An 11,835-nucleotide genomic window follows, 5' to 3' on the forward strand; every position below is an offset into this window, starting at 1 on the left:
TCACTTCTGCAGTAAAAGTTTTGAGACTAAAACGTTTTCAACTGGCTATGCCATGTAAGCCGTAAGTTTAAGAGAGCGAAATTATCCAAGTTGGGAGGGAAGGGAAAGCAGACTGCCCACATATGCAAGATAATCCTGGAGGTCCCAATTAAACAACCAGGGGATCTTAAAAAGCTCAGTGGTGGTGCGGGCCCCTTCTGCCACCATGGCGGCAAGCTTTGGTAGCTCCACACACGTCGAGAACTGACCAGCACAAGATGAGAAGAAGATGTGGACTTACACCGACTTTTGCATGTGCAAAGTCTAGTATTGTGCTCGGCGTTCAGTTTTTTTTTACTCTCGCAAACCTCTTTCAAGGTGAGAAGAACGTGGCAGCAACCATATTGGAACGTCTACGTTAGTCTGACTCATCCTCTGACGAAGGGAGGCCCCCTACCGAAACTGTTGGGAAATAAATACATTTATCCTTGTTGTGACAACGCTCCCGTTGTGTTATATCCCATATCTTCACCAAGACAAACTGGCCCTTTGAAATCATACTCTCAATATATATATATACGAAACGCATCTTAATTGTTATTGCAAATCATTTTGTTTTTTTTTACAATATAACTCTTCTTTAGAATAAGATAAAATCTACGCTTCGAAATGAAAAAAAAAGTTATACAGTAGGCAATCGTTGATATGCAAAGCACAGATAAGGAAGCTTGATATGTCCCTTTAAAATCAGCACAACATTATGAGGGGGGTGTAAATTATGCCGTACATGACTTCCACGTCATGATTATCATGTTTGGACGTGTCGTTCACCTTTGTTGTCTATTCAAGTAACGTGATACTAAATTCGGTAAATGTAGAGCTATCAGAACGGCCGCGAGAGCGCTATGAGTGTAGCTTGTAGTCATGTCCTTACATGACACAAATCTCATGATTATTATTTTCACCACTCATATGCCTTCATCTATTCACGTCCCGTAGTACTAAATTTGGTATATGTGAAGCTAGCGAAACGACCGCAAGTGCATCATGAGCGTGGTATGTTGTCATGTTCTTACTTGTAACATGTGTCATGATTATAATGTTTGCACCAGTCATATATTTTTGTCATTCCAAATTTGGTATATGTGAAACTAGCGAAACTACCGTGAGCGCCCTATGCGCGTAGGATGTCGTCATGTTTCACATGACACGCATGTGAAGTTTTCCACGTTAGGGTCTGTCACTTATGCTCGCCATGCAGTCATGTCATACTATACCATTTTGCAATATGTCTTGTGAACGAAACCAACGTATGACCAGCAAGACCATGAAATGAAAATTATGACATTCATCACACACATGTCACGATTTTCATGTTATGACTCGCCACTTATGCTCGTCATACAGTCATGGTATACCATGCCAATATCGGTATCGATGCTATTAACGAAACGGCCAGGAGAGCTAAAAGTCGTAGGCGGCTATATAGATAGATAGATAGATAGATAGATAGATAGATAGATAGATAGATAGATAGATAGATAGATAGATAGATAGATAGATAGATAGATAGATAGATAGATAGATAGATAGATGTTCTCAAAGTTGCCGAAGTTCGCTAAGAAATGCTTTGCTTTTAGAAGTAGCATTGTTATCGCGTCGGGTCGGGAAGTTTATTCAAACCGTCTTAAAATAGGACTTTTGGGCCACTAGGTTTAGCTTAGAAGTCGTCATAGCACCAGACGATTCGTCTTCCCTGTCGTTGTGATCTTGCTTTATAATACCTTCAAATCAACGTGACAGCAGTGAGCAATCATTGGTGCGAGCAACCAATGACCTGTGCTGGTGAAGTTGTTCGCTTTATTAAACATTTCCTAAGTCGGATTTGTACTTCCTCCCCAATGGTTTCTACTAAACCGCTGACATGAATAAATGGTGGTGTATGATAAAAATTTCTTTATTTACTTTGCAGTTTAAAGTCAAACATGGTTTTTGCAGCATGTCAGAATTCAGAAGCAATCTGTAACGTTTCAGAAAGTTTGCTTTGCAGTTATATTTGTAGCAAAAAAACCTTTTTTTCGACATTATATTTTGTTTTTGCTTTTGGGAAGGACTTCAGATTCCGGGGTTAGTTTTACAGTGATGTTTGAAAGCTGTTTCAAGTCGTTGCACTCGCAAGGGGCCACCACTCACCCCAGCATAAACAGAAGGACCCCCTTGATTAGCGCCGCTGTACATACTGTTGCTTTTCAGAAATGACATCAATGTGCCTACTTGCTGTCGCTTTCGTGGAAACCTCCCTAAACAACGTAATGGAGCTGATATCGTGTATGTAGCTGCTATAAAACAAAGCCCCACTGATATAGGTGATGCTTTTGCAACAATGTCATGGGAGCAGTACCCGACAGCTTTTAACGAACTGGTTCCATATTGTCAAATAAGGTACACTAGCTGAGCCCATTCTTCCCAGCACACTTCACATAAGTTGAAAATGCAGATATTGTTCACACGATTAACAAATGAGTGATCCAGCATTAAAGCTCGGTAAAACAATATACAGTTATCCAAATTTCTTCCAACGAACTAAAAATTTGTTGGCCCGGTTAGAAGAACTGAGTATTGCACAACGGTGAATGCGAGTTTAGTCTGGATACAATTCCAAGTTTTATAGCTTTTTTTTGTCGCATTCAGTAGAGTTGAGCACATGGTTTTTGATGCGTAATGGAAGTGTTTAATAAACGTAAAAGCGACGTCAATATTTTAATATTCTTCATAATTACTTTCAAGCTTGCCCCGCCGCGGTGGTCTAGTGGCTAAGGTACTCGGCTGCTGACCCGCAGGTCGCGGGTTCAAATCCCGGCTGCGGCGGCTGCATTTCCGATGGAGGCGGAAATGTCGTAGGCCCGTGTGCTCAGATTTGGGTGCACGTTAAAGAACCCCAGGTGGTCAAAATTTCCGGAGCCCTCCACTGCGGCGTCTCTCATAATCATATGGTGGTTTTGGGACGTTAAACCCCACAAATCAAATCAATTACTTTCAAGCTTACCACTGCGCTGTTCTAGCTCAGATCTCGCAGAAAATTTGTATTTTGTTAGCCAAATCCGGGCACAAAACTGGAGAAACAGGCATTTGTAGGAAAGAGGAGAATATTTGTTGGATAACGGGTATGGCCCACACACTCACAAAGAAGAAAAGCTGCCTCTGAGTTTTATCGGAAGTGCACATAATACATGAGAAGGGAAAAATTTTATAATTTAAACGTGACCACATTGCTGTTCGAAACGAGTTCGGGTTATCTTAGAACGTGTAATTAAAAAGTAACATTCGGTGAAGGACACACATTTGTCACTTAAATTCAGAAATATAGAGGAACAATACAACACGTCCTCATTTAAAAATATGCATCATAAGTGTGTGTTTAGGAGCTAGTTTACATGAAGACGGGGTAATGAAGACCGTGGTTTAAGGGAGAGGGCACAAAAGGTAAAAATGTCCGCGATAGAGGCATGCAAAAGGTGGTTGGAGTATTAATGATGGAAAAGTAGAGTTAACGAAAAAAACACAACAGGAAAACCAAAGTTTATCTACGATCAAACGCGCAAAGTTAAGCTATTAGTTGACAGGGGTTGTCAGGAAAACACATTTAGTTCACGCAGGAAAGCCACTGTATAGAACAAGCTTTTTTGTTCATGGTGTCAATGCTTCTTAACACCAATATCTCACGTAATCGGGGCTGTTTCTGGCGCCTTTGGATATAGTACCTTCGACTGCGAGATATAAATGGTTGAAAACAAGCAAAGACATTTTCGTTGAAAGAGATGACAACTTAAGATATATTTATTGAGAACTTCCCTGGTAGAGTTGGTAGAGGGGGATTACAAGGTTCTAGTTACAATCCTACTCGGTAAAAGGTCGCTTTAGCTTAGAGACTGGCATATATATAGGCTGCTTAGAGCTGTGCCAGTTCAAGGCAGTGACAAGTGAAGGAGTTGTACTTGCCATAGTATATTGCGGGCGCCCTCATGGATTCATTTCCATAGGGTACAATCGGCGGTGCAGATTTGTCTTCAACGGAAAAGTGGCACCATCGCCACCTGTCACAGAGCATGGTTGGTTTCACCGCAGTGACAGCTAACACCACCGTCTTTCTTCAGTAATGTCGCAAGCGTCTGGTCAGACCATACAGGCTTTTTGACAATCTGCGACGATGATAAGCCTACGTGATCTGACAGGAAGCTTGTTGCGTTACCGCGGCAAACAGCTATTCTTAAGATAAGCGATATCTACATAGAGAAATAAAAAAAAAGGTTAAGAGTGGACACTGGTGGTAGTGGTTAGAATGAAGAGGAAAAAGGCACCTAATTTCTGTCTGCCTTCAGGCGACATGGCGCAGTGTCTTAAAGGGGTGGGGGGGAAGGAGGGATAAAAAGAATAGAAGGAAAATAGACGAAGAAGTAGACAGGCAAGCGACGGAAAAAGAAGGAGATAGGAAAGTGGGGATCCGGTCGAAGCAGTCCAAGGGCGGGATGCCACAATGCGAGAGCTGCACGGCGTCAGGAGACCGCGTAGGGCGAACCAGTCGGCGGGAGCTACGCTGGCGTCGGAGATCGTGAGGGCACAATCGTCCAGCTAGAAATCCTGCGAGCGAATCCAAGAGTGGACACTCCCGTAGACCCCAGCAGCCCAATCGACCCTAGCACACCTGGTGGTTGGTGAGAGCAAGTGGCGTGCGCTTCCTGTTTCGGTTTCACTGGCGCAAATTTTGAATTACTTTGCGTAACCGACGTTTGGCTATGACGAAAGTTCGTGATTTCAGACCACTTTTCATCGCCCAAATGGATAGTTTTTGTAGGTCATTTTGATTTAGCGATTCCCTGTTGTGTTTTGTTCAGTGGTTCGTGCGAATTGGTCGTGACGTAATTTTTATTTCGATTAAGTTATAATAAAAAGAGATGCAGGTAATGATAATTCACTATGGTTTTATTCATCGCGCTTGTGTTTTTCTTTTGGAGCAAGTGATCAATGTATATATCAGTCAAAGAGACAGAGTATCCTCAATGTTTTATTCAAAGGCAAGGTAGAGTCTGAGAATATAAAAAGCACAATATGGCAAAGGTAGACAACAAATGCATCTCGCCGTACAAATAAATTGTAACAAATATTGTAACAAGTACAGAGAGAACACAGACAACGCACACATTGCTAGAGTTGGCAGAAGCCGAGAAGCTGGTGAAGTATGACACACCGGGCTAGTGGGTAAGTAAGGATCTATGGCAAAGCACAGCGCACAATGCTGATGAAGAAGGAAGAAGTGAAATATACACAGCAATGACGTCGCGAATCACGCCTGGGGTTAACCGAAATAATGCATAGAAAAAAAGAGCACACAGAAACCACACGACACAATATAGCAGAAAGGCAAATGTGCAGTGTGCTAGCTGTGCTTAAGAACAGCTAGCTTAAAATGAAAAAAAAAAAGCAGACTTGATGCCTGCTTGTCCTCAGAAACCTAGGGCTTTGCAGCTTGTTCACTACGTGAAAGACAAACTTTATGCTGCAACACTGGCAGGTCTTGTGGCTCTTCTTATGCGTCGCTTTCATCAAAAACTTAAGATCCCAAGTGATTTGCGTCTGGGTGTTGCTGTGACGCTTGCGAGCTAAAATAGATTGTAGTCATCACTTATCCAGAATTGTGGACCTTAATTGGTGTAATGAGAGCGGTATTACAGGGCTAATAAATAGCAGAAGGAAACCACTTTGGCTCATTATTTTTCACAATGGCTCTACAGCGTACGTTATCACTCACAAGCTATATAAAAATAAAATGGCAGCGTCTGCAGCCCCATCAAACGCTACAAGTTTGGGTATTCTTTTGAAAATTTTGATGGGCGAGATGAGGAGGTTGATGAGAAGCTAAAATACGCAAAGCGTGATAACGTGAACCCTGCCCACTTCATACTGTGTTCCTTACCCGCTCGAAGACATTTCAACAAGTGGTTTTGTTATCTATATATTGCATTAGCTGGAGAGATAAAGCATACACAGTGACCAAGCGACCCACAGTAAAGTGTACAGTTCGCCCGCATTTGCTACAAAAATACAGACAGGATACCCAACATTCTTTTTAAGGTTATGGAAATCACTTCGAGCGAATACACAGTGTCCCTACTCCTCATAGCGGGTAACCAAAACAATGTATGCAACGAAGGAGTGGTTAGTCCAGTTGAACTGAATATAAGCATATAAGACCATAATGAAGTCTGCTGTAACGAAGTAATAACATAACAAAGCTATTGCAGGATTCGGCTCAACTCGAATACTTTAGTGTAAACCCGCCGCTAATTGCTTACCTTTGAACTTGTCAAGCTGCATGCCTGAGATTGAAGACTGGAACGTAACTCTATCTAAGTTTCGGTTCACAAAACGCACATGCCAACATAAACGAACCCAGCAAAACATTTTCAGAAACTTCGCGCGACACCCAGCAGAGCAGAAATGAAAATCGCCAACACTTGACAGATGGTGATACAAAACATCGCACACTTTCAGGTGATGTGCAGTGGCCTCAATCATGGCAAGAAAGAAAGATTAAAGTTGTTGTACGTATGCAAAACTGCTTCTGATGGAACAGTGAGATTTCCAAAAAGTTTTGCTGAGGACGTGGTATGCTTTGAGCATTGTGAAATACTGGTGGGTACCCTTAAGCGTCGCACTGTCGTCTTTCAGTAACTGTGGGCAACTGCAACCGTCACATGCATTCCGAAGGAAGTGTTTGATGAGAAAACCAGCTACATGATATGCAGTGGAGTCATCGATAATTTGGGAGTGAATGTTGATTGCAAGTTCAGAGAGATCGTCTAGAGCGGAAAAGTCGTCAGGCTGTGGCTGTGCACACTCCTCATTATCCACAAGAGACGCACTGGTGAGGGAGAATGGCGAGAGCTGCTCCTGGAGGAGGTTACATTCATCATCCTCGACATTTCCGTATTCTGACAGCTTGAAGAGTTTTCTTATGCAGATGTGCTTCAGGCCACAAATAAATTGTGCTACATTGGGGTTGGTGTTGCAACCCTGTTTTTGCCTAATGGGGCCAAATATGTTCTCCAGAGGATCCTGTTGAAGCCTGCGTGTTAACAGGTGTTCAAAATTTTAATTTTTGGAGAGGTCATCCCATAGTTGACAAATAGCCTGAATTGTAATTTGCCAACCTACGATGGTTTGTGGTGGACGTCCGCCAACAAACTGCCATGATGCAATCCAGGGAAGCTGGCCTCGGAGGAAGTCAATCAGCTCCGAATCATTTTTCATGATTGCATGCCGCAGCTTTTGCGAAGTTCTTTTTCTTACTCGAGCTGTTCAAGGCATCGAAAATCCGGTCCATACGACCACAAAATTGAGCTGTAGTGATGGCCGAGGCAGGCAGCACCTTCGCATACACCATTGCCATGATAGCAATCGAAACTGATGCACTGAGGACCTGAGTTGCTCTGCTGACCTTCATATTAGAAAAAGGTTTCTGATGAACATGCCGTTCAGTCAACTTTGGAGCCAATCGCAACCGCAACTCATGTGAGGATTGGTAAAGGCTCACAATGTGCGACCAGTTAACGATGTCATCCCCAATGTATAACTTGTGTGCTTGAACATTATTGCGCGTTGTTTTAATTAAATGCGGAACAGCAAAAATGTAATACACCCACTCACCATTACATTCAACAAAAGGCTTTTCTACAGTCACTCTTAGTTGGTTAGTGAGACTTACATTTGAACTGCCCTGATCACAAATGACAGCTTTAACTGCAATAATAATGCTCCTAAGCTCCAAAATGAGTGACACCAGCAAGTTATGCATAACAGATGATGGTGTTGATGTGTGCCCTATAGTAAAAGCAACCGGTTGAACCCATTTTCTCGAAACACCAACAAGAAGAAAAACCAGTGCTCGATCAGCGATGGTTGAAGTGCGATGAGTGCCATCATCTGTAAAACCCTGGACAACGTCTCTTGCAGCATCATAGTACAAAATCTTTTTGAGTGCTATTTCGTCGAAAACTAAAGCACACACTCGGTCCCGTTCATTCCAAGCTTGAGTATTTGTTGCAATGGAAGAAAGGATTCCTGGAATTATATGCCTGGAGTCATCTTTACATTAGCTTGCCACCTCCTTAATGAACGCCGGGAGGGCAAAGAAAAATATGGAGCCAGAAATCTGTATGCTCGCGGACCTCGGAAGTTTAAGTGAAGAGCGAAATTCTTGAACCACACGGGAAACCGCTTGCCCTTGCGTTTGGGCCTCAAGCGAACATGTGCAGAAATAAGTTTAAAAACCTCCTCGTTGACGTGCGGTCAGATAACTCCAAGGGCTTTTGAAGTCGATGACGGTGCTTGGTGAGGCTGTCTCCGCAGTCTTTTGATAGTTTTCCGCTGTGCTGCTACTTTGGCTTGCAGATGTTTAATGGTTTGCTTGTACTTCATCGATGGAGAAATTGTCGTTGGCACACAGGAGCGCACTGCAATAAACAAAAAATGGATGTAAAAGCAAAGAACAACTAATCCCATACGAGCACTTTCCTCGCTCTTTCAGACCCAAGGTGCACAACTTTCAGTGGTGCAAAGTTTTCGATTCCACTACCTAAAAACAAACCATTCACAATGTTGACAATGCACAAAAAAAATGAAAATCACTGAAAGCCCACCCTTACATTTTGTAAGTGCACACGTAGTGTCTTTTTGAGGATAGTTTACTCAGAAAGTTCTAAACATAAAATAGCACATTAAAAACAGCTGCAATAAAAGCATAGTCACCATTTCCTCTAGGGCACTCAGGCGTGGAGCTGTTGGCGGAGACGTCTTCTGGAGGGTCATGTGAAGATTGTTCAGTGCCCCGGACAGTGCTGTCGGAACAATCTTGCGAGCGGCCTGCGGAAGTCAATATATCAATCCACTCTGGTGTTGAAGTGAACATACAACTTACCGGTCACACAAGTTCCTTTTGTGACAGCTGAACGACTGGTTAAAGTTTTCTCCGGCAAGACGAAGTCAGCAGAAATTCTTTCACGAGCTACAAGGGAGCTGCCACCTGCAGATGTTTGGTCAACAGTCAATTTGGGTAAAAAAAAGAAATCGCGACACTGAACGCACCCTGCTCATCGGTGCACCTCAATGTGTGGGAGCCGCTTTTTGAAGCCTCTACCGCAGGTCCTGAAGAAATGAAATTATGACAATGTGTCAGTAAGAGGCTTAAAATAACACAAACTGAAGCTCATCCACACCTTGCAGTGCAGCTTCTGCAGTCATGTCACAGTCACTATTTGAAGCGACGCTCAGAGAACCTGCATATATGTGCAGTTGGTACAAGCTACAAAGCTTGTAGCATGGGGAAACTTAAACAGCTCTTTCAAGCGCATAAATTGCTAGAACGTGGAAGAAAAGAGAAGGCACCAACTAGGAAACAAGTAATTTGTGATTTTTGGAATTATCAACAGTGCCAGCTTTCACTGATTAAAGGTATATGTACATGTGCATATAACGTGAAATAGCCCTTTAAAGTCCTTCAAAACAAGTTGCGCAGGTCAAGAGCATCAAAAACGACAGAAATGTAAAGCTGCTGTTAGGAAGGTAATAGCCCACAATTCACAAAATTTAAGACTTTCCAAGTGTTACTTCTATAGTGAGGTTTCTCCATCGGCTACAAAGATCTTCGCCAACTGTCGCCACTGATTCAATACAAGTGGCTGCTATTGCACATATTTGAGTTTCAGTCAATCACTTACATGGCGCAGCTGGTTGAACACTGGGAACAGCCATTCTTGTAAGCCTTGTGTGCCCAGGGTCCATGAAACTTTGAGCAGTAAAATGGTCGCTACAAACCCTGTACGTTGCGTACAATAGACAGGCCGGCTTACTCAGGAGATCATCGCAGTCCAGCATACTGCATCCATGCTTTCATCCTGCATTGGCAATGAAGTATCAGCTGAAAGGGGAAGTGCTTGCTTGAATAGTGATTTTTTATTGTTACCCTCACTGAGCAAGTACGAACAGTAAGCCTAAAGACATGCAAACCATACAAAAGCTTTAACACACCTGCCGTCCCGTGGTATGCGGGAAAAACTCGTCCCAGGCTTCTTGTGGGTTCTGCCATTGTTGAAGCACCACGATACACAGCAGTAGCTGCCGTAGCTTGGACCGCCGGACGGCATGGCATCAGCGCGGTCTGAAAATGTTAGTAAGTGGATGCTTCGCTGTCAAATTACGAAAAAGATATGTGCACGTCATAAGTGTACCAGCAAACCCCTTTGAATGATTAGCTAATCGATGCACAATACAAAACCAGTGTAATACATCTCTTACCATAAAACTCTGACTTACAACGATAGACGTCAAGACCACGTACAAAGATCTTCAGAAGTTTCCAGGCCGCTATCCTTTGTAATGCAATGGTATCGCGGCCTGGGAACTTTAGAACACCTTCGTGTGTACGCAGTATCAGCAGTACATTGGGAAGAAAAATCGTAGTTGAAATTTGTGCGGTAAAATTATATTGGAAACGTCAAAAAAAATTGTGGGCAGCTTGCACTAGTGGCACAAGGCTAGCGATGAAACGAAGATGATGGCCACTTGGCTAGTCCAGATTTGCCTCCAGCACACCAAGAATTATTCGTGTTCCAAGCCTTCGGGAAACGCGTCGTGAAGCATGCGAGGCCCAGCGAACGCTTCTCAATATTTTGCACCGAGCCACCGAGCCTATGACCTAGCTGCCCAGCTATGCTCAGCGCATCACAGACGCTCGCGTCCGTGGCAGACGCAGCACGCGTCGCTTCGGCTTGACGCCGGGCCGCCTTTGCTATACTGCATACGTTGCACAATGTTCCCGTCTAGCCGCCGCATAGAGCCGCAAACTTTCTTTTTAGCGAACCTCCCCGTCCTTACAAGCTTCAGAAAGTGGTTACAGCTGCGTGAACGAGACGCCACGTAAAAAACAAACTCCACAGACGAAGCGCAACGTGTGTGTGTGCATCTTTCTATGTTTGTTGCATGGTGTCTTATTCGCGTAGGTGTAACCGTTTTGTGAAAAAATGACCCAACAAGCCTAACAACACGTCATTCAACAAGCTTCGCTTGAAAACGTGCCTCACCTGTTATCTCACGCACGAAAACGCCGACGCAGCCGACGTGGACGAAAGCGACGAAAGCTTCCCGCTGTCAGTCATGCATGGGCTTGTCGCTGGGTGGATGGTGTTTATGACAGTACGGCTGAAGAAAAATTATTGCGTAAGGTGTGTTGAATAAATTGTTTTTATGTATAAAGAACATACCAGATTTGGGCGTATAATTATTATTTTGTAAAAACGATTCTGTTGCATTGATTATAACTGTTTTTTTTTGCGCTTGCGCCCTCTGACGTTTGGTGAGAGCACTAGTTCGTTACGTAGTCGTGCCGCACTTCCTGAGGCCAGGTTTCGCGGAGTGTCCTCTCTTGTCTTTTTCTTTCTCTATGATATGTACGCCTCAGTGGGTCAATGGCTATAGGGTGCTCAGCTGTTGTCCCGAATGTCGAGCGTTCGATACCGGCCGCGGCGATCGCATTTATATGGGGGAGAATCAGTAGAGGTGTAATGTGCGGTGTCATAACACGCTAAAAAACACAAATGAGCAAACTTTCTGGAGCCCCCCTCCCCCTTCTCCCGCTGAGGCGTCTCTCATAAAAATATCAGGGGTTTCGGATGTAGAATCCCGTATATTAATAAAGATGAGAGACACAACTTTCGAATTGCGCTTTAGTCTATAACTGTGGCAAAATGTTTTAATGACATCCAGGGTAATGATAATATTTCTATCATATTTGCTCTTATTTCA

The 11,835-nt window shown here is 43.4% G+C and overlaps 1 long non-coding RNA gene across 1 annotated transcript; it reads right to left on the reverse strand.

Annotated features, from left to right (window-relative positions):
• Positions 1–5,549: 5,549 nt before the first annotated feature.
• LOC142777161 (uncharacterized) lies at positions 5,550–9,463 on the reverse strand. Its single transcript, XR_012887953.1, has 4 exons — positions 9,121–9,463; positions 8,954–9,058; positions 8,785–8,898; positions 5,550–8,489 (listed from the first exon to the last, which is right to left on the reverse strand). It is a non-coding gene; the product is annotated as an uncharacterized LOC142777161 (long non-coding RNA).
• Between the last annotated feature and the right edge of the window lie 2,372 nt (positions 9,464–11,835).

Source organism: Rhipicephalus microplus, chromosome X (assembly GCF_043290135.1).
Source record: "Rhipicephalus microplus isolate Deutch F79 chromosome X, USDA_Rmic, whole genome shotgun sequence".
Classification (NCBI taxonomy): Eukaryota; Metazoa; Arthropoda; class Arachnida; order Ixodida; family Ixodidae; genus Rhipicephalus; species Rhipicephalus microplus.